General features: G+C 40.1%; 1 long non-coding RNA gene across 1 annotated transcript; it reads right to left on the bottom strand.

Moving 5' to 3' along the window:
- Nucleotides 1–282: 282 nt before the first annotated feature.
- Nucleotides 283–1,022, bottom strand: LOC6603994. Its single transcript, XR_003409253.1, has 3 exons — nucleotides 917–1,022; nucleotides 587–854; nucleotides 283–513 (listed from the first exon to the last, which is right to left on the bottom strand). It is a non-coding gene; the product is annotated as an uncharacterized LOC6603994 (long non-coding RNA).
- Between the last annotated feature and the right edge of the window lie 23,212 nt (nucleotides 1,023–24,234).

Below are 24,234 nucleotides of genomic sequence, written 5' to 3'. Positions count from 1 at the left end.
AGCTATCAGTGGTACTCTTATTCTATGGGAAGGAACGCACAGGCTCCTTGTGAGTGTATTTTTAGATTGGGTAAACTTACTCTGTGCGGGGGTTAAATTTCAGTGCATTTACTTAGGTACTTGGCAGCAATAAAGTAGATAGTTTATTGCTTGATGCCTTTTGGTGGGTTCGAGATTACAAGTGCTATTGTCTATTCTTAGTTGCTAATGTATTTTTCGTGTCGTCATATTCATTCACATGAAGTGACATGGACAATTTTATTTATGAGTATTTGTGTATGAGATTGCACTGTATATTCGTAATATTCATTAAATACATGTCTGTGGCTGAACAGTCTTCTTGCACTTTGGCTTGTTGGATTTGAGGGATTTACGAGACTTGCGGAGTGGCTTTGAGTAGCTTTTCTTGGACCTCCTGCTTTTGCGGTTTTTGCCCGGATAGTCCATGGCTAGTACCAACTCCGTATCGACTTCGATCAGTGCTAAGAGCGGTGACGAGCTGCGTGCCATGATCTGCAACGAGATGGAATTGTAGTCGGTGCTCGGTGATCAAAAATATATGCGTAGTCAACTCTCAAGGACTAACAGTGCCACGTCATCAAAGCTACGATATAAGGATGTAAAAGAGAATGTGTCTATCTTTTCAGAGTTGAGTCAGCCCAGAGATGACACCCATCCTTCTGCAAACGTGTCCATGCTTCAGAATATGAAAACAGATGAGCTGCCAGAAATCGAGTGCAGTATGAGTATAGATGAGGTGTTGTGCTGGCTATGGCATCCTGTTCAGTGCAGAGCAAGCTGCTGCTGTTGCATTGCTTAATGGGTCCTATGGAGCTTGCAGGTCGATAGTCAGGCTGTAGGGAGCAAAAGGAAACTGCTGCACTCATTAGTGGATTTAAATGCGCAAAGAACTCACTCCACGGTACTGAGCTCTGGGGCCTTGGGACATCGCAAGCCAACGCTGCGCTGCGACGTGTACCGCCCTCTGTCCGTGGTATATGGATCCAAACCGGCGTTTTTGTTTCGGGCAAAACAATGTGAACAAATCAAATGAATCTGTTGATGTAAATTCACTTGATTCTGGTGATTGTCAATATGACAATAGTTTGCTGAAAATGTAACTTTGTATGCTACTGGTTCATGTACCAGTAACAAATGGTCGCCGCAATCGGTACTTGAACAAATTGGGCTTCGGAGATGTGAATACGTACGAGTTTTCTTTCGTACTGATTTTATTTGGTAAAATGCGAGGATATTAGGTATGTTTAATTAGTTCTGAGTATAATATTGCTAGGGAAATGTGTTATATCTATTTAGGACTAAGCAATTACTACAAATCCACCAGTGGAATATTCCAAGGGTCAGATTTATGACGGTCACAATGTGTCTCATGCAGATGGTGTGAGATTTGACCACATGCTGGTCATCCAGAATTTGTTTAATGATAGTGTTGTAAATATCTTAACAGTGTATGTACACAAATGCATGCAGCTGTCCGTTGTATATTTATTTAGGTCAGTAGTGCATGTCACATATTGATATTTAGAGCATATTATCGTTTATTTATTTAGGTGGCTGGGAAATCTTAACCTTTTATGGCTAGCTATTTGTCTAGGTCTAATCATACGATTTTGTACTTCAATTGAAATCGTACATCCTCCCGACCGTTGAACATAGTATGCTCAACTATCATCAATATTGATTATGAATGGATGCCTTGGTGCGTTTTCTTCACTAGCTGATGAGCTACGTGTTTGTCTCTGCTGAGAAGGGGGTCATGTTGTGTACCACCTTTTAACCAGATGAATCATGATAAAGAGCAGTGCAATGTATATGGCAATATGATGATGATCAATGGTTTCAAGATTGTGGGGTAACTTGAAACTTTTATGTGGTAGCAGATTCGTTTCCATTTGATACAGATCCTTGTAGTTCAGCTTTTCATCGTTCCTTGAAACTTTATTTGTAGAATGTTCAGTTAATGTTTCGTTGAGGTCACTATCTCCGAAACGAGCGTATGATAACTGCAGAATAGTTTCCAATGCGCTCTGACTTGTGACAGTCATTAGCGAATTCCGAATGATGCATCCGGGTTGGGCCTTCAATATTCCTGAGTGTTGTAACTTGATATTCGAAATGCCATCTGCACATACCGCTGACAGCTTTAATAATGACTTTGTTGCAAAAATCCATCGATTTCTTTTATGCTCAACCATAAAAATGATTTTTTTGTGTTGACTAGGTGACATGATGAGTCCGTTTTATTGTGAAACATTTGTAATTCACAACTTGCTTCGGCTGAGAACATTGTTTGTTTTGTAGTATGCTCATATTAAAGTAAAGTAAAGTATTCATTATTTCGAATACCCACTGTACCGACGGTACTTAAAGAATACACACTGTAACACTTTGTTTCAGTGTTTACGTAACAATAAAGTCCCGGACATTCTGGGTGATCGTATTACGATTCACTCAAGAATGCCTCGAGCGACCCAAGTGCAGCGTCAGCATGTTCCCATGACTTGACGGCACTAATATACATGCATACACACATATATCTTCCCTCGCGCTCTCGCTGCCAACAGCGCTGAGCATATTCACACATATACATACTAACATATAAGAGATAAGAACACATAGTTCTGCCGCTCCGCTGCCGGCGTCACTGGCAGCGCAGCTCCGCGGCTTTTGGCTTACAAAAGCCCAAAACACAATTGTAAAATTGAGAACATAAAACACAAATTTTTTCAAAAAACAAAGTGTTAAAAATAATAAAGACAAAGAATGGCCGAAAAAAAAAAAATAAAATACTATGTGATTTTGTTTTAAAAAATCGGACCAAGTCAAAAGAAAATTGATGAATTGGAAAAACTATTGAAATAGTGTTGTCCCCAGTGCCAGTGCCAAGGAAAACACACAGCAGAAAGCCAAACCAGCCGTTTCGCCAGACCCATGCACGACTGCCGACGATATTACGCACAAACCCATGTTGCATTATAATTTATACCCTTAAATTTGGGGACTACAATGCGGCCAGGAATATATAATACCCAAGGAGATTTAACAGCCCGCGCTACAAAGAGCGTACACGCAACATAAAACCTGTGCGAAGACCAGCACCGGCCCCACCAGACCCAGCAAGGACCAATAATATAAGTGCGAGTGGCATAGGACCGCCCCTTGCACCGTCGATGGACCAACAGGCCAATAATATAAGTGCGAGTGGTATAGGACCGCCCCTTGCACCGTCGATAGACCAACAGATTCTGCTCCGACCGAGCAAAGGGATGCACTCAGCCTACAAGAGGCTTTAAAAGTGTACCCAAACGATGGACCTCGCCCACTCACAATAGCTGAGTACCGGGCACGACAAAGAAAAAATACACCAACCCCCCCACCAACAAAGGATCAACTTCGCACTGGTGCGAAGAAACGCAAATGAGCTGCAGAAATGCCATGCCTCATATTGCCAATAATTATAATTTTCTAACTCGAGTTGAAGCACCCTTAAAGTGCAACTTGAAAATACTAACCTCTGTTAGGCTATTACTAAAACCATGTGATCGATGTTGAATTATATAATGAAAAACCTGTAAATCGATCACATGTCCCTTAACATTTTTTTTCCTTCCTTCATTTTGGTCAAATATTAAAAAAAAAAACATATATAATAGTTATATTGATAAAATTTTAAAGAGTAAAAAAAAAAAAAAAGAAAGGGTATATAGATATGTGTGTCCATGAGAAAAAAAAATTTTTTAATAATTTTTTTTATTATTGAAAAGAATAAATGAATAGCAGATAATTAAAAAAAAAAAAAAATAATAAACCCCAACATTGTAGAAACCAATTTTTGAGAGAAAATCATCACCATGGGTTGGTTCGGTTCTGACGATAGTCAGACCAAAGACAATACGGCCAATGTGGTCAATAATGTCAAAATAATAGACCACAGGGATGATCTCAATGCACTCTGGTTATTACTTCTGATTTTAACCATTGTCAGTGTTTTACAATTCCTTTTAACATTGTATGTAAAACATAATAAGATAATTAAAAAGAAATATATGAGTAGGGCAAACAATTTAGATAGAGTTTAAAAACGAACATAGAGGACTTGGCAATGACAAAGGAGGAATATCAGACCAAAGTATATCAATGCGAAAAAAAAACTAAAAAAAAAAGAATACATAAAAAAATACACTAAAAAAAAAAAAAGACTAACCTAAATGTGACCTAGTAGATAATGTATGTTCATCATCGTGTGTCATCAGGACAGCTGCAAAAACTCTGAAAAAAAATCGTAAAAAAAAAAATAGTTTTTAATCTTCAAAATGCATTGGTGTGTGTGTCCCGTTCGTGTAATCGCCGACGCGCCAGATCCCCACCACAGCCCCGTGCCACACGGAACCGCCTCCTCTACGTCCCCGACCCAGCCATCAGTGGGTAGACGGGCATCGGTAGCACCAGCTCCGGGTCAGGCCAAGGCCTTCCAACACGGCCAGTGGCCAATGGCCAATACGGTCCATCAGTCCATCAGATGGTAAAGCACAAGCAGCACGCTCTCGTGAGCGGCGCCCCCTCGTCGCCCTCCGCCCTAAGGGGCTTGCGCGCTGAGAACGGCCGGCGGTGGCACTGCGGTACGGTCCGAGTCTGGCTGGACAGGATGGGCACAACCGTCTCGGACCGGACCATAATGGATGAGGTGCGTCCACAAAAATAACCATAGAGATGTTTAAGGCAAATTCTAAATGAACAAAAGTATAAACCAAAAACAATTGTAACGAGAAACAAACGAATTCAAAAATATGAGCAATATGAGCAACAACCCCTATAAAGGCAAAGAGCAAAAACTATCCAGTCCCACATGATGCGGACAGCGCTAGACGATTTATTGCATTTTGCAATTATTATAGACGTTTTATTAAAAACTTCGCCGACTATTCCCGGCACATAACTAGATTATGTAAAAAGAATGTCCCCTTTGAGTGGTCAACTGAATGTCAAAATGCATTCCAATATTTAAAAGATAAACTTATGGAACCCACTCTGTTACAGTACCCAGATTTTCAGAAAGAATTTTGCTTAATCACCGATGCTAGTAAACAAGCATGTGGAGCGGTTTTAACTCAAAACCATAACGGACTCCAACTCCCATTAGCATATGCATCACGTTCATTCACAAAAGGTGAAAGTAACAAAAGTACTACAGAACAGGAATTAGCAGCAATTCATTGGGCAATTACCCATTTTCGACCATATATCTATGGTAAACACTTTACAGTACAAACGGATCACAGACCACTAACATACCTATTTTCAATGGTCAATCCCAGCTCAAAACTCACACGCATGCGGCTCGAATTAGAAGAATACGACTTTACAGTCGAGTATCTAAAGGGTAAAGATAATCATGTAGCAGATGCGTTATCAAGAATAACCATCACAGACCTGAAAAACATACAAAAAACGAATAAAGTCCTGAAAGTCACTACCAGGCAACAGAGTAGACAGAAATCCTGCGCAGGAAAAGAACAAATAGAATTGCCTAGGCAATCTCTAACAAAAGCTTCAAAGCCCAACGTATATGAAGTCATCAACAATGACGAAGTACGTAAAGTAGTGACCTTGCATGTAAATAATAATTTATGTTTTTTCAAACATGGAAAAAAAATTACTGCAAGATATGATGTTAGCGATTTGTATACTAATGGAACCCTTGACTTAGGTCAGTTTTTCCAAAGGCTTGAAACGCAAGCCGGTAAACAAAAAATCAGCCAACTCAAAGTGGCACCGTGGGAAAATATCTTTGAATACATTTCAATAGATAATTTTAAAAATATGGGCAATAAAATATTACGAACAATAAGAGTAGCGCTACTCAACCCGGTGACCCTAATTAAAAATGAAAAAGAAAAAGAAGCAATACTGTCTACATTACATGATGATCCCATACAAGGAGGACATACAGGCATAACAAAAACCTTGGCCAAGGTCAAAAGACATTATTTTTGGAAAGGTATGACTAAAGAAATAACCAATTACATACGAAAATGTCCAAAATGACAAAAAGCTAAAGTAACCAAGCACACAATAACTCCATTGACTATTACAGAAACACCATACATGGCTTTTGATAGGGTAATAGTGGATACGATCGGTCCACTTCCTAAATCAGAACAAGGATATGAATATGCAGTCACCTTAATATGTGACCTGACAAAATACCTTGTTGCCATACCCATTAGAAACAAAAGTGCAAATACAGTAGCTAAAGCTATTTTTGAAAATTGTATTCTAAAGTACGGCCCAATGAAGACGTTCATTACGGACATGGGAACAGAATATAAAAATTCAATAATTGAAGACTTATGTAAAAATCTAAACATCAAAAACATAACTTCTACTGCACATCATCACCAGACTGTAGGAACCGTGGAGCGAAGCCACAGAACATTTAACGAGTTCATACGCTCATACATCTCAGCTGACAAATCAGATTGGGATGTATGGCTGCAATACTTCGTATATTGTTTTAATACAACCCCCTCTATGGCACATGATTATTGTCCATATGAGCTAGTTTTCGGTAAGACTTCAAACTTACCAGTTCAATTTAATACTATAGATAGAATAGCACCTCTATATAACATAGATGATTACTCTAAAGAGAGTAAATATAGATTAGAAATAGCATATAAACGAGCAAGGATTATGCTCGAGGAGCATAAAATTAAAAATAAACAGCTATATGACTTAAAGTTAAAAGATTTAAATTTAGCTGAAGGAGATAAAGTTTTATTGAAAAATGAAACAGGACATAAGCTAGATTTTAAATATATAGGACCATATAGATTAGAAAGTATCGGAGAAAGAGATAACGTCATAATCTCCGATAATAAAAACAAAACTCAGAAAGTACATAAGGATAGGTTAAAGATTTGCAATTATTAATCATTTTTTAGTATGGCCATACATAAATATAAACCATAAAAATATACTATTCTGCATTTATATTCAAATAACTTTTAAATTTTATCAATATTAATTAAAGTTCAATACTCTAATAATTGACTAAAAAGAAAAAAAAAATATATATATGTGGGGTTTTTATTTACTTTAGGTTTAATAATTAATTTGTATTTAATGTTTGATAAATTTAGGATAAATGTATTCTTTATTCTGCGTCGTTTTATTCTTCTTCTCTGCGGCCGTCGTCGTTTTTGCGTCTTTTCGGTACCGCCGTCGTTTTATTTCTCTGCTTGTCTCTTCCTTGCTCGTCGTCTTCTTCGTGATGGCATAATCGTTGTTCGTCGTTCTTTTTAGTGATGGGATCATCGTTGCTCGTCGTTCTTTTTAGTGATGGGATCATCGTTGCTCGTCGTCTAGGGATCTTATCTTCATTTGGTATTTTGTGTGGTACACCAACCCACATTCGGCCATTCTGATTAAGCATTCGACGCGAATGCGTCGTCGTCGTCGTCGTCGTTGCCAATGGACCATGGCTTCATGTACTCCGCGCACGATGAGGTATTCTTTGGGCCATCGCAGTTTCCGACTTTCTGAACATCATACGCATTGTTATGTTTGATTCCAACAACTTGGTAGGGTCCCAAAAACTTTGCTTTTAATTTCAGGCCACTACCAAACTGTGTACGTTTGATGGCAACCAAGTCACCAATATTATATCGTCTTGTAGGTTTTCGTCGTAGATTATACGTCTTCTGAAGCTTCACAATTTGAGCCTTTGCCTTTGCTCTTAGGTCGCTGCGTTCGTCGTTAAATATAGTTGCTGCTTCTTTGTTGATCAATTGCCGTATTTGGAGGTCTTCTTTTGTCCGCATCTTAACTCCAACTAGCATTTCAAAGGGTGTCGTATCAATGCTTCTCGTAAATGTTGAATTTACAGCTTGTTGAACTTTGCTGACATGCCTGTACCATTTCGTGGGGTCGTCGATACTCAGTTTTGAGAGCACTGAAATTATGATTGCATTCAGTCTCTCAACTTGACCATTTACTCTCGGTAGTCCTGTCGTCGTCTTCACCAGCTTAATCCCTTCGTCGTCACAATACTTAACAAAGTCTTGCGAGGTGAAAGCGGAGCCCTTATCCGAGATTATAAACGCTGGATTACCAAATGTAATACTTTGACTGCTAAGCTTCGCAATAACCTCATTTGCGGTAGTCGATTTCGTGGGATACAGCCAGCAATACTTCGTGAATGAGTCTATAACTGCAAAGATATGTTTGTAGTCCTTGTGCGTCGAATCCAGAGGTCCCAAAAAGTCAATATGATAAGTGTATAATGGAACGTCTTCTTTCTGGAGTGGGTGTAGTAGCCCTTCCTGCTTGCCTCTCTTTCGGTTCATCAAAATACATTCGACATTTTGTATGTAGAATTCTCTACAAATCAAATCCTTCGTCTTCTTTGCTGCAAAATGACCTCTATCATGTGCACGGCTGATAATTTGTTTCTGCATGTCATTGGGTACCACCATAAGTTCCTCGTCCTGTACAAGTCTATATAGCATACCAGATTTCAGGATATAATCGTCGTAAGTCTTCTGTTCGTCGTTCAGAATTTGTTTAATAGCGTTAATCTTTTCATCTTTCGACTGTGCATCTTTTAAAGCGATGCTTATGCTGTCTTCAGTTATCATCATGATTGGGTAGCGGCTGAGAGCATCGACATGCTTCATTCTAGTTCCTGACCGATGTTCCACAGCATAATCGTACTCCTGCAGGAACAAAATCCATCGCGCCACCCTAGTGCATAAGTTTTGTTTCTCCAGCGTCTTTGTAAAAGCATTGCAGTCTGTTATCAGTTTAAAATGAATGCCTAAGAGATATACTCTAAACTTGGTTAACGCTTCTATTACTGCCAAAATCTCTAATTCGTAACTGCTATATTTCCGCTGTGCATCAGTAGTCTTTTTGGACATATAATAGACCGGGTGTAGCTGTCCGTCGTCTGGCGATTTCTGTAATAGAACTGCACCAAAACCATCAATTGATGCATCTGTGTGTACTTCTGTATCGTAAGTCTGATTATATATATTCAATACTGGGTTCTCCGTCAGCAGTTTTTTTAAGATATTAACGGCATTCTCTTCATATACATCAAATTTAAATTTTGTCTTGTTCCTTGTCAACTCCGTTAAAGGTCTAGCAATGCCTGCATAATTCGGGATAAACTTTCTAAAATACCCAGTCAATCCCAAGAAGCTCTCTACTTGTTTGAGTGATTGTGGCATTTTAAACTTTGATACGGCATCTATTTTTTCTGTTGAAGGATAAATCTTACTGTTTTCAATTATATGACCAAGAAATTGAATACGGGTCTTCAGAAAGTGGCATTTTTTTATGTTCAATTCTAGGCCAAAATCTTTGCATGTTTCGATAACTTCCTTTAGATTCTTCATAGCTTCTTGTTCTGTCTGTGCTGGAATAATCACGTCATCAACGTAGGGTAAAGCAATACCTTTGCTGGACAGATGTCGAAATATCGCATTGACGTGCCGCTGAAAAACTCCTGGTGAATTTGAAAATCCAAACGGGACTCTCAAAAATTGATATTGGCCTCGCTGAGTTACAAACGACGTGTACTTCCGACTAGATTCAGAAACCGCCACATGAAAAAACGCATTCTTAAGATCAATCGTGATGAATATCTTGGCCTCTTGCAATCTGTCTAGTTGATCTTCAATAAGCGGCAAAGGAAAATGGTCTTTGACAGTTACCTTATTGATCCTCCTGTAATCAACAGAAACCCTTGCCGAACCGTCTCGCTTTTTAACAAGGACTATTGGACTTGTAAACTCCGATGTAGATTCTTCGATAATGTCATTTTTAAGCCACTCTTCAATCTGTTCATCGACGATACGCGTTTCCGTAAACGCCATTCTGCGCGGACGCGAAAATATAGGAGACTCATCTTTTAATACGATACGCATCTCTACATTTGTTGTTTTTGATTTGTTTGGCACATAATTGTCTATTAGTTCGCGTACTTCTTTTTTGGCAGATTCACTTGCTGTTCATTAATGTCAATCACGTCATTGTCAATTTCCGCACAAATTTTCATTATATTTAGTTCGTCACCGCTCGACATATTGCTCGACATATTGCGCACTTGAAGTCCGTTTCTATTAAAAACGATTTCCGCCAGTAAACACAGTTCTTCTCCAATAATTAGCTTCACGTCGATAAGTCTGGTTGGTACTACATAAAAATCTAACAAGAATTCACCATCGTCAATTAGAACAGCGTGTTTAAAATGTCCAACTGGTGTTATCCTATTAGAGTCACAATTGCCAAATCCAATAAGAACAAGTGTACAGCTTTCCAACTTCGGCTTGCCAATCTCGCGATAAAAGTCTTCCCGCATAACGTTGAACTTGCTGCCCGTATCAAAAAGCGCGATACACTTTTTATTTTCAAATGCGACTTCTTTGTGTATGATATCGGGTTTTGGCTGCAATCTACGCGTATTTACTGACGTTGCACCAAACTTTTCAATTTTACAATCTTTAGAAATTTGCCCGAATTGATTGCATTTGAAACACTTTCGACCTTTATCTTTATTTTGACAGTTACTCGATAAGTGACCTTTACCACCGCAATTATAACATTTCACTTCTTTCTTATCATCTTTGTTCATGCTTTGACTTTTTTTGTCGGTTTCTTTTATATTGATTTCATTTCGCTTCGACTTCTCTTTTTCCATTTGATTTTCTTTTTCCATAATTGTTTTATAGCACTTTAATTTTTCTTTAAACTGATTTATATTTGTTGCGCCGTACAAAATTGTCTTATTCACACCTTTTCCATCTATGCCGTCAATCAAATATTGGATAAATGTGTCGTCTGCAATACTTCCTCGTGATGCAATGTCTTTCATTTTGTAGAAATATTCGAATACACACTCATTGTTGCCTCGTTTCGTTTGCGCGAGTTGCTCATGAATTTGCTTGCTGGTTACATTCGACTTAAATTCTGACAATAATGCCTGCTTGAGGGAATTCCATGAATTCAAACCTCTTTCACTCAATACAAACAATTTCGCGATTCCTTTTAGAGCTTTTTTGGCGAACAAAAACCTTTGGAAATCATCCATTTCATTAGTGTCGCCTGTATTCTGTTATCCACACTTCGACTGGAATAGTATTAGTGCCGTCGAAACTTCGAATGCTCTCTTCCACATCGCGAAAACTGATCGCAAATCGTGGCGTCATATCTCTCTCCACTATTTGGTTGTATGTTGTAGCGTGTCTTCTTTGTTCTGTGTCTTCGTTTTTCCCTGCAATGTTTTCTATGCTGGCATGGTCTGCCGTCTCAAACGAATTGTTGCTATCCTTTTCTTTTTCGTCATCATCCTCTTCATCCTCAGTTTCGTCGTTGCTTGTTTCATCATGCGCTAGCAGGGTCATCGAACGCAAATTGCAAAACACATGCAAGAAAAGGTCCTCACTAGTATAACTGATTCCCAACACATTGCATATAGCCACAAGATCACTATGTGTTATATTATTTACTGCGTATTCCTTCTTTGCTTTGTACCTCTCATCATTTTCGTCGTAGAGGAAGCCAGAAAATTCGCGTAATCTTTTTCGGTTGATTCTGTCTCCCTCGGCCTCGAACACGAATTTATGCAGTGCCGCTATGCACTCTTTCTTGCTCGAGCGTAGATTTTCACATATTAAATCGTTTAAATACGGCATTGTGGGGGAAAAAAATTTATATTTTCGTTTCTTCTTCAATAGTAACCACTTTTAATTCATTCCCGGACGAGCGCCCAAAATGTGGGGTTTTTATTTACTTTAGGTTTAATAATTAATTTGTATTTAATGTTTGATAAATTTAGGATAAATGTATTCTTTATTCTGCGTCGTTTTATTCTTCTTCTCTGCGGCCGTCGTCGTTTTTGCGTCTTTTCGGTACCGCCGTCGTTTTATTTCTCTGCTTGTCTCTTCCTTGCTCGTCGTCTTCTTCGTGATGGCATAATCGTTGTTCGTCGTTCTTTTTAGTGATGGGATCATCGTTGCTCGTCGTTCTTTTTAGTGATGGGATCATCGTTGCTCGTCGTCTAGTGATCTTATCTTCATTTGGTATTTTGTGTGGTACACCAACCCACATATATATAAATTGTCTTTTTAAGAATACATAACTCGTATACATATATAGTAAAAGCTAAAAATAAAATAACTTCATTAGATTACGTTATTTTTTAAAAGGAGGGAGATGTAGTATGCTCATATTAAAGTAAAGTAAAGTATTCATTATTTCGAATACCCACTGTACCGACGGTACTTAAAGAATACACACTGTAACACTTTGTTTCAGTGTTTACGTAACAATAAAGTCCCAGACATTCTGGGTGATCGTATTACGATTCACTCAAGAATGCCTCGAGCGACCCAAGTGCAGCGTCAGCATGTTCCCATAATTGACGGCACTAATATACATGCATACACACATATATCTTCCCTCGCGCTCTCGCTGCCAACAGCGCTGAGCATATTCACACATATACATACTAACATATAAGAGATAAGAACACTGTTGAGACAACGAGCTTTTTCGCTGACTATGATTGTTCAATAATTTCACAAATTATTAATTTCCGAAAACGTTATAAATTTTATTATAGGTATTTTGTGTGTTGAGGGTGGCCGAAGATGCCAGAGCCTTTTACAATAGTATTAGAGTGACACACTTGGATGAGGCAAGCGAGCCGATCTCGAGCCAAAGTAATAGATTGGGGACAAAAGGGTCTGTTCTCCAACTATATCAAGCGGTAACTGCTAGAGCAGGCGCAGCTGCTGACGGCTTAGCGACGGCATAGGAAAGAAAAGATAACAAGAGCGAGCATAGATAAGAATAGATGATTAAATGAGAGCATGTTGCTGAGCGAGCATAGATAAAGCTACGCTTACGTTACGTTAGTTTAGTATAATGACCAAAATAGAAAAGAAAGTGAATTGATAGGCAATAAAACAATGGTATAAAATTTACACTCGGGCTTCGCCCGAACATACTCCCCCCGTGGAAGGATCCATGCCTTTCACCTCATCTCGTAGAGGCAATAGACATAGTTTTGCAAGTGCTCTTCGGCTAACACCTGTAGCCATCCTGATCAAGGCGACTCGAGATACGCCATCAGCTCCTGGGATGAGCTCGAGGATTCTCGCTAGAGGCCACTTCAGAGGAGGGAAGTTCTCGTCCTTAACAAGAACGACATCATTGACGTGAAGCTCAGGATTCCGGGTGCGCCACTTCGTTCTTTCTTGAAGACTGGTTAAATACGATTGGCGCCAGCGAGACCAAAAGATTTGCTGAAGCTGTGTGACCTTCTGCCAACGGTCCAAGCGATCGACGTTTAAATGAACCAAGTCAGGCTCCAAGAAGGTTGTGATAGGGGCGCCAACTAGAAAATGGCTGGGCGTGAGTACATCGAGATCTGCAGGGTTCTCTGAAAGAGGAAACAATGGCCTTGAATTAATGATTGCACAGATATTGCACGCGAGAGTGCGCAGCTCATCAAATCCAAGAAGCGAGGATCCGAGGGCACGTCGAAGATGATGCTTAGCAAGCTTGACTGACGCCTCCCACAATCCTCCAAAATGTGGCGATCTAGGAGGAATGAAACGCCAATCGATGCAATCGTTGAGACAAGCTTGATGCACGGCTTCTTGATGACTGTCGCTTAGGAATAGCGACTTAAGTTCCGCCAGTTCGTTCCGCGCTCCAACAAAATTTGTGGCATTATCTGACCAAATACGAATCGGTCTTCCACGGGTGCAAATGAAACGGCGAAGAGCAGAGAGGAACGCAGAGGTTGTAAGATCCTTCACAAGCTCGATGTGAACCGCCTTGGTGGAGAAGCATATAAAAATGCTCATGTAGCACTTTAGTGGGGGCCGGTTTCGAACTTCTGATTTATACAGGAACGGACCGCAATAGTCCACGCCGGTAACTAAAAATGCACGAGATTCGCTGACTCTGTCCACCGGAAGATCTGCCATTATTTGCTCGAGAGTTCGAGGCTTCACTCTAAAGCATCTGACACACTTTTGGATTACGTGTGCTACGGTCTTTCGGCCACCGATTGGCCAGTACGTTTGACGAATGATGGCTAATAGCGACTGGGGTCCAGCGTGAAGGTGCTTTTCGTGTAAGTGCCGTATCAGAGCAGAAGTGATGGAATGATTCTTGGGCAATATTATGGGATGCCGTGCTTCAAAGTCCAAGGTAGAGTTTTTAAGACGCCCTCCAACTCGAAGCAAACCGCAATCATCTAAAAATGGCGAAAGAGAGGCGATCGAGCTTGAAGCCTTGATGTCCTTTCGCGTTTTCAGGGCTCTTATTTCAGTGGATAGACGAGATTGTTGAGTAAGACGAATAAGCAGTTCGGTTCCCAAACGCAAGTCCTCCACAGTTATTCCAGACTTTCGTCGATGAATGAATTTGCATACATACGCAAAAATTCGTTGCATTTTGGGGAAGGAATTTACAAACTTTGATTCTTCCACCAAATATCTTGACGCGCAGTTTGTAATTAGTATGGTTTTTCGTGCCTCCAAAACCGGCTCTGGAAGAGCAGGTGTACTTGGCCATTGATCCTTACTGGCTGTCAAGTATGTAGGTCCATACTTCCAAAGATGAGAATTGATGAGCTCAGCTGGTAATGATCCTCGAGAAAGCATATCGGCAGGGTTTAGATCAGTTGGCACGTGCAGCCAAGACATTCCAGATGTGAGTTCCTGAATAACAGAAAGTCTATTAGCGACAAATACATTGAAGTTGGATGGTTGATTCTTGATCCAAGCCAAAACGACTGTGGAGTCACACCAGCAATAATAAGAGCACTTGAAGTTCATCAAAGACACTTCATGCATAAGCTGAGCGAGTAGCGCTGCACCACATAATTCCAACTTGGGTATTGTGATAGTCTTCAGTGGCGCTACACGAGATCTGGAAGATAGAAGATTTGCCTTGACTCCATTGTCGCCTTGCGAAACAGCGTAGATGCAAGCTCCATAAGCACTCATGCTGGCATCACAAAATCCATGCATTTCAAGGTTGCTGCTTCGAAGGAAAGATAGGCGCGGGAAAGAAATTTGTTGCATAGAGTCAAACTGCTGAATAAAGTTGATCCAAGTTGTGCGTAAGGAGACTGGCAGACTTTCATCCCAATGAAGCTTTTCTTTCCACAGCTGCTGTAGAAATATTTTTGCTTTAGTAATAACTGGCCCTATAAGTCCGAGTGGATCATAAAATCGTGCAATAGTTGACAATACAACTCGCTTAGTTGGTTTCGAAGGGACTTGATTGGGACAGAATGAAAATAATAGCTCATCCGAAGTGGGATTCCATGCTAAACCTAGCGTCTTGGTTACATCGCTGCCATCAGTAAATTTAACAAATGTTTCCCTATCTTCATGGGGTATTTGATCGAGTACATATGTATCGTTGGAACACCATTTTCTGATCTTGAAATTTCCTTTGGCTAATAGTCCTGACACCTGGCGAATTATTTCCAGCACCTCATTTGTAGTATCTCCCCCCGTTAGCAAATCATCCACGTAAAAGTCCCGCAGCACAACTTCAGAGCCAATTGGATATGACGAACTCTCGTCTGCCGCTAGTTGGTGCATAGAACGGACGGCCAGAAATGCTGCTGGTTTCGTTCCATAGGTCACGGTATCCAGCTTGAATGTCCTTAGCTCCTCGAGGGGTGAGTCACGCCACAGTATGCACTGCAGAAAACTATCTTGGGGCGAGACACGGACGCATCTATACATTTTACAAATGTCACCAGTCAATGCTATACGAAAGGTACGAAATCGAAGAAGAGTCGTAACTAACTTTGGCTGAATTGTTGGGCCTGACATCAATATATCGTTGAGGGAATATCCTGTAGATGTACAAGCGGATCCGTCGAAAACTACTCGGAGTTTTGTGGTGGTTTTGTCTTCTCTTAAGACGCAGTGATGAGGAAGAAAAAATTTGCATTGTTTAAGTGCGTCACTTTTGACAGGGGACATGTGATTCAAATCGACGTATTCCTTTATAAATGCGGCGTATTGGGCCTTGAGAAGCGGTTTGCGAACCAACTTGCGCTCTAGATTGAGAAATCTGCGATAGGCTTGTTGATAAGAATCTCCAAGAAGACTGTCACTCAGCTTTAAAGGCAATTGAACGCAATATTCGCCACTTGGAAGCCGACCGCAATGTTTTTTGAAATGTTCCTCGCAAGCAATTTCCTCCTTTGTTGCTTCTGTAGCGGGACCGTGGCAGTTTTCCACTTCCCAGAACCTTCGCACTAGCTCATCCAAACCAACGGTAGGCGTTTGACTCAATTCCGTCGAACTAGAGGCAGCTAGGAGCACTGAGCTGCGGGAGTACTGACCTCCACCTGTGACAACCCAGCCGAGACGGGTTTTTTGTATTATAGGAAGTCCCCTCTCCAATTTGATCTGTCCAACGCATAAAATGTCGTAAAATAAGCTGGCTCCAATAAGTACATCGATGCGCTGAGATTTGTTAAAGTGTGGGTCAGCAAGGCTGATATTGGATGGCATTTCCCATTTGGATACATCAAATGAAGAAGCAGGCTGGTTTCCTGTAATACGTGGAGCAACGAGAGCTGTGAGACTCGTGAAGTAATCGGAAGTCCTGGATTGAATGACCAAATTAACTGAACCTTCCGTGTGAAATGCAGAATCAGCGCCGATACCCGATACTGATACCGACCCTTTGGCTCGTTTCAGCTGAAGCCTCTGAGCAAAGCGAGAGGTTATTAAATTAATCTGAGAGCCTGAATCCAGAAGAGCCCGGCAAGGAAGAAGATCACCAACTCGACTCTTTATCATAATGACTGTCGTGGCTAGAAGCACTACGTCTGAGCTAAGATTCTGAGCAGGAGGCGAGCATGGTGATGAAGCGGCAACAAGAGAACTTGAAAGATTGGGGCCTGGGCATAAGTCTGTCTGAATAGGAGACGTAGTAGCGTTTGCAGGTTCCGTGTTAACTGACGTAGGCAGCGGATTGTTGATATGTAAAAGGGTATGATGCTTTTCACCGCATGTGCGACAAGAGCCTGAACTGCAGGAGGTATTCCGATGTCCCTTCTTCAAACAGTTGAAGCAAACTCTAAGCTTCCTTGCCTCTCTAAGACGCAAAGATGGCGAAAGGTTTCCAAAGCGAGTGCAGCTGTAAATGTTATGCCCTTTATTATCACAGAACACGCATTCCAATACGATTGTATTTGTAGCAACAAGACTGTGTTTTGAATGAGTGATTCGTTTATGTTTTCCAACCTGACTGCTATGGATTTGAATCAACATAGCTTGATCCATGGTCTCCATGGCTTGACATCTCCTCTCCAAAAAAGCCGAAAAATGGTCCCATGTTGGTATGACGTTAGGGGGCGACAGCTCCTCCCATTTGGTCCTGGTATCAGAGTCGAGATACTTGTATGTGGAGTGAACGATGATGCATCCAGCTATTTCCTCCATGGTACCCATCGATCTAAGCGCTCTCATGTGAGAATGAAGCTTGTCCGATAAAGTACGTAGCTTTGTAGTTGACCCATCTTCAACCTTCTCATGCCTCAGAATCTCAGCGACGTGTGCCTGAAAGATTAAACGTTTATTATTGAAACGATTGTTTAAAATGTCCAATGCAATATCATAATTGCTCTCCGATACTTCCAAAGAGCGAACAGCCTCCAGGGCAGGTCCATCCAAACATGAGCGCAGGTGCTGGAACTTCTCAATCTTTGATAGAAAGGGCTCCTGATCTATTACTGTGCTAAACATCGAGTAAAAGTCTGCCCACTCAGTATAACCTCCACGGAAAGTGGGAAGTTTAATGTCAGGAATATGATATCGTGACCGTACATTTCCGGAGGCAGTAACGTTGAGCTCGGGTCGTATCGTTGAGTGATGCGGCATGTTCTGGGTAGTCCTGCGGAGTGCTGAGCGAATACGAACTTCGATTTCCATCGCCAAATCCTCAAAATTGTTGCTTAAGTCGCTGCCAATTTCGCTTACATCAAGCTCTTCTAAATTAGAATGAGTAACATTAAATGAGTCGGATATTTTTTCCAAGAATTTTAAATGAACACTTAGCGCATCTTCACTGATTGGGTTGTTTTCATCATTCAATATCGTCTCTCGAAGTGAAACGGCTTTGTTGTATATTGAGAGTGCCTTTAGTTTGTAAAAAGACACCCTGTTTTCCGGCACGTCATTAGACTCATCCATTTTCGACAGGCAGCAGCGAGCAAAGCACAAAGAAGAATCGAAGAACCAACCGTTTGATTTTTTTTGGTATGCAAGCGCAAGTGCAGCGAACCCGAAGCCGCTAATGCACGTAGCTGTATTAGTGCTTGTAAGCAAGCGCGCGACGAAATGGGAACTAACCGCTTCGCGTTCGAACAGTTATGTTTAGCGGATAATTTTCACTGTTTATAATTGTTTATTTCCAAATTGTTACTGACGATCACGTCGGGGTCACCAAATGTTGAGACAACGAGCTTTTTCGCTGACTATGATTGTTCAATAATTTCACAAATTATTAATTTCCGAAAACGTTATAAATTTTATTATAGGTATTTTGTGTGTTGAGGGTGGCCGAAGATGCCAGAGCCTTTTACAATAGTATTAGAGTGACACACTTGGATGAGGCAAGCGAGCCGATCTCGAGCCAAAGTAATAGATTGGGGACAAAAGGGTCTGTTCTCCAACTATATCAAGCGGTAACTGCTAGAGCAGGCGCAGCTGCTGACGGCTTAGCGACGGCATAGGAAAGAAAAGATAACAAGAGCGAGCATAGATAAGAATAGATGATTAAATGAGAGCATGTTGCTGAGCGAGCATAGATAAAGCTACGCTTACGTTACGTTAGTTTAGTATAATGACCAAAATAGAAAAGAAAGTGAATTGATAGGCAATAAAACAATGGTATAAAATTTACACTCGGGCTTCGCCCGAACAAACACATAGTTCTGCCGCTCCGCGGCTTTTGGCTTACAAAAGCCCAAAACACAATTGTAAAATTGAGAACATAAAACACAATAAAACAGATCGGAGGGTTGAGCCCCAACGATCCAACAAAAGGATTGAACATCGTTTTACAGTTTATTATAGCAAACAAAGTCATTGTTTGCTCTTTGATAACAGTTTTTAAATTCAGTCTCTGATTGTTCAACGAATTCGTCTCGGTGACTATTGATTGCCATATATGGTGTTTTTATTTCAAACATGCTTATCCCATTTTTATACCCGATACTCAAAATGAGTATTGGGGTATATTAGATGTGTGGTAAAAGTGGATGTGTGTAACGTCCAGAAGGAATCGTTTCCGACCCCATAAAGTATATATATTCTTGATCAGCATCAATAGCCGAGTCGATTGAGCCATGTCTGTCTGTCCGTCTATCCGTCCGTCCGTCTGTCCGTCCCCTTCAGCGCCTAATGCTCAAAGACTATAAGAGCTAGAGCAACGATGTTTTGGATCCAGACTTCTGTGATATGTCACTGCTCCAAAAATATTTCAAAACTTTGCCATGCCCACTTCCGCGCCCACAAAGGGCGAAAATCTGTGGCATCCACAATTTCGACGATACGAGAAAACCAAAAACGCAGAATCGTAGAGAATTACCATATCTTTTAGAACTGCACCAAAACCATCAATTGATGCATCTGTGTGTACTTCTGTATCGTAAGTCTGATTATATATATTCAATACTGGGTTCTCCGTCAGCAGTTTTTTTAAGATATTAACGGCATTCTCTTCATATACATCAAATTTAAATTTTGTCTTGTTCCTTGTCAACTCCGTTAAAGGTCTAGCAATGCCTGCATAATTCGGGATAAACTTTCTAAAATACCCAGTCAATCCCAAGAAGCTCTCTACTTGTTTGAGTGATTGTGGCATTTTAAACTTTGATACGGCATCTATTTTTTCTGTTGAAGGATAAATCTTACTGTTTTCAATTATATGACCAAGAAATTGAATACGGGTCAATTCTAGGCCAAAATCTTTGCATGTTTCGATAACTTCCTTTAGATTCTTCATAGCTTCTTGTTCTGTCTGTGCTGGAATAATCTCGTCATCAACGTAGGGTAAAGCAATACCTTTGCTGGACAGATGTCGAAATATCGCATTGATGTGCCGCTGAAAAACTCCTGGTGAATTTGAAAATCCAAACGGGACTCTCAAAAATTGATATTGGCCTCGCTGAGTTACAAACGACGTGTACTTCCGACTAGATTCAGAAACCGCCACATGAAAAAACGCATTCTTAAGATCAATCGTGATGAATATCTTGGCCTCTTGCAATCTGTCTAGTTGATCTTCAATAAGCGGCAAAGGAAAATGGTCTTTGACAGTTACCTTATTGATCCTCCTGTAATCAACAGAAACCCTTGCCGAACCGTCTCGCTTTTTAACAAGGACTATTGGACTTGTAAACTCCGATGTAGATTCTTCGATAATGTCATTTTTAAGCCACTCTTCAATCTGTTCATCGACGATACGCGTTTCCGTAAACGCCATTCTGCGCGGACGCGAAAATATAGGAGACTCATCTTTTAATACGATACGCATCTCTACATTTGTTGTTTTTGATTTGTTTGGCACATAATTGTCTATTAGTTCGCGTACTTCTTTTTTGGCAGATTCACTTGCTGTTCATTAATGTCAATCACGTCATTGTCAATTTCCGCACAAATTTTCATTATATTTAGTTCGTCACCGCTCGACATATTGCTCGACATATTGCGCACTTGAAGTCCGTTTCTATTAAAAACGATTTCCGCCAGTAAACACAGTTCTTCTCCAATAATTAGCTTCACGTCGATAAGTCTGGTTGGTACTACATAAAAATCTAACAAGAATTCACCATCGTCAATTAGAACAGCGTGTTTAAAATGTCCAACTGGTTTTATCCTATTAGAGTCACAATCGCCAAATCCAATAAGAACAAGTGTACAGCTTTCCAACTTCGGCTTGCCAATCTCGCGATAAAAGTCTTCCCGCATAACGTTGAACTTGCTGCCCGTATCAAAAAGCGCGATACACTTTTTATTTTCAAATGCGACTTCTTTGTGTGTGATATCGGGTTTTGGCTGCAATCTACGCGTATTTACTGACGTTGCACCAAACTTTTCAATTTTACAATCTTTAGAAATTTGCCCGAATTGATTGCATTTGAAACACTTTCGACCTTTATCTTTATTTTGACAGTTACTCGATAAGTGACCTTTACCACCGCAATTATAACATTTCACTTCTTTCTTATCATCTTTGTTCATGCTTTGACTTTTTTTGTCGGTTTCTTTTATATTGATTTCATTTCGCTTCGACTTCTCTTTTTCCATTTGATTTTCTTTTTCCATAATTGTTTTATAGCACTTTAATTTTTCTTTAAACTGATTTATATTTGTTGCGCCGTACAAAATTGTCTTATTCACACCTTTTCCATCTATGCCGTCAATCAAATATTGGATAAATGTGTCGTCTGCAATACTTCCTCGTGATGCAATGTCTTTCATTTTGTAGAAATATTCGAATACACACTCATTGTTGCCTCGTTTCGTTTGCGCGAGTTGCTCATGAATTTGCTTGCTGGTTACATTCGACTTAAATTCTGACAATAATGCCTGCTTGAGGGAATTCCATGAATTCAAACCTCTTTCACTCAATACAAACAATTTCGCGATTCCTTTTAGAGCTTTTTTGGCCAACAAAAACCTTTGGAAATCATTCCATTTCATTAGTGTCGCCTGTATTCTGTTATCCACACTTCGACTGGAATAGTATTAGTGCCGTCGAAACTTCGAATGCTCTCTTCCACATCGCGAAAACTGATCGCAAATCGTGGCGTCATATCTCTCTCCACTATTTGGTTGTATGTTGTAGCGTGTCTTCTTTGTTCTGTGTCTTCGTTTTTCCCTGCAATGTTTTCTATGCTGGCATGGTCTGCCGTCTCAAACGAATTGTTGCTATCCTTTTCTTTTTCGTCATCATCCTCTTCATCCTCAGTTTCGTCGTTGCTTGTTTCATCATGCGCTAGCAGGGTCATCGAACGCAAATTGCAAAACACATGCAAGAAAAGGTCCTCACTAGTATAACTGATTCCCAACACATTGCATATAGCCACAAGATCACTATGTGTTATATTATTTACTGCGTATTCCTTCTTTGCTTTGTACCTCTCATCATTTTCGTCGTAGAGGAAGCCAGAAATTTCGCGTAATCTTTTTCGGTTGATTCTGTCTCCCTCGGCCTCGAACACGAATTTATGCAGTGCCGCTATGCACTCTTTCTTGCTCGAGCGTAGATTTTCACATATTAAATCGTTTAAATACGGCATTGTGGGGGAAAAAAATTTATATTTTCGTTTCTTCTTCAATAGTAACCACTTTTAATTCATTCCCGGACGAGCGCCCAAAATGTGGGGTTTTTATTTACTTTAGGTTTAATAATTAATTTGTATTTAATGTTTGATAAATTTAGGATAAATGTATTCTTTATTCTGCGTCGTTTTATTCTTCTTCTCTGCGGCCGTCGTCGTTTTTGCGTCTTTTCGGTACCGCCGTCGTTTTATTTCTCTGCTTGTCTCTTCCTTGCTCGTCGTCTTCTTCGTGATGGCATAATCGTTGTTCGTCGTTCTTTTTAGTGATGGGATCATCGTTGCTCGTCGTTCTTTTTAGTGATGGGATCATCGTTGCTCGTCGTCTAGTGATCTTATCTTCATTTGGTATTTTGTGTGGTACACCAACCCACATATATATAAATTGTCTTTTTAAGAATACATAACTCGTATACATATATAGTAAAAGCTAAAAATAAAATAACTTCATTAGATTACGTTATTTTTTAAAAGGAGGGAGATGTAGTATGCTCATATTAAAGTAAAGTAAAGTATTCATTATTTCGAATACCCACTGTACCGACGGTACTTAAAGAATACACACTGTAACACTTTGTTTCAGTGTTTACGTAACAATAAAGTCCCAGACATTCTGGGTGATCGTATTACGATTCACTCAAGAATGCCTCGAGCGACCCAAGTGCAGCGTCAGCATGTTCCCATAATTGACGGCACTAATATACATGCATACACACATATATCTTCCCTCGCGCTCTCGCTGCCAACAGCGCTGAGCATATTCACACATATACATACTAACATATAAGAGATAAGAACACATAGTTCTGCCGCTCAGCGGCTTTTGGCTTACAAAAGCCCAAAACACAATTGTAAAATTGAGAACATAAAACACAATAAAACAGATCGGAGGGTTGAGCCCCAACGATCCAACAAAAGGATTGAACATCGTTTTACAGTTTATTATAGCAAACAAAGTCATTGTTTGCTCTTTGATAACAGTTTTTAAATTCAGTCTCTGATTGTTCAACGAATTCGTCTCGGTGACTATTGATTGCCATATATGGTGTTTTTATTTCAAACATGCTTATCCCATTTTTATACCCGATACTCAAAATGAGTATTGGGGTATATTAGATGTGTGGTAAAAGTGGATGTGTGTAACGTCCAGAAGGAATCGTTTCCGACCCCATAAAGTATATATATTCTTGATCAGCATCAATAGCCGAGTCGATTGAGCCATGTCTGTCTGTCCGTCTATCCGTCCGTCCGTCTGTCCGTCCCCTTCAGCGCCTAATGCTCAAAGACTATAAGAGCTAGAGCAACGATGTTTTGGATCCAGACTTCTGTGATATGTCACTGCTCCAAAAATATTTCAAAACTTTGCCATGCCCACTTCCGCGCCCACAAAGGGCGAAAATCTGTGGCATCCACAATTTCGACGATACGAGAAAACCAAAAACGCAGAATCGTAGAGAATTACCATATCTTTTAGAACTGCACCAAAACCATCAATTGATGCATCTGTGTGTACTTCTGTATCGTAAGTCTGATTATATATATTCAATACTGGGTTCTCCGTCAGCAGTTTTTTTAAGATATTAACGGCATTCTCTTCATATACATCAAATTTAAATTTTGTCTTGTTCCTTGTCAACTCCGTTAAAGGTCTAGCAATGCCTGCATAATTCGGGATAAACTTTCTAAAATACCCAGTCAATCCCAAGAAGCTCTCTACTTGTTTGAGTGATTGTGGCATTTTAAACTTTGATACGGCATCTATTTTTTCTGTTGAAGGATAAATCTTACTGTTTTCAATTATATGACCAAGA

The sequence above is a fragment of the Drosophila persimilis genome, unplaced genomic scaffold, assembly GCF_003286085.1.
Source record: "Drosophila persimilis strain 14011-0111.01,24,50 unplaced genomic scaffold, DperRS2 tig00001138-arrow-arrow-pilon, whole genome shotgun sequence".
In the NCBI taxonomy this organism is placed as follows: Eukaryota; Metazoa; Arthropoda; class Insecta; order Diptera; family Drosophilidae; genus Drosophila; species Drosophila persimilis.
The sequence above is the reverse complement of the archived record's forward strand: the minus strand, read 5'-3'. Positions and strand labels throughout refer to the sequence as shown.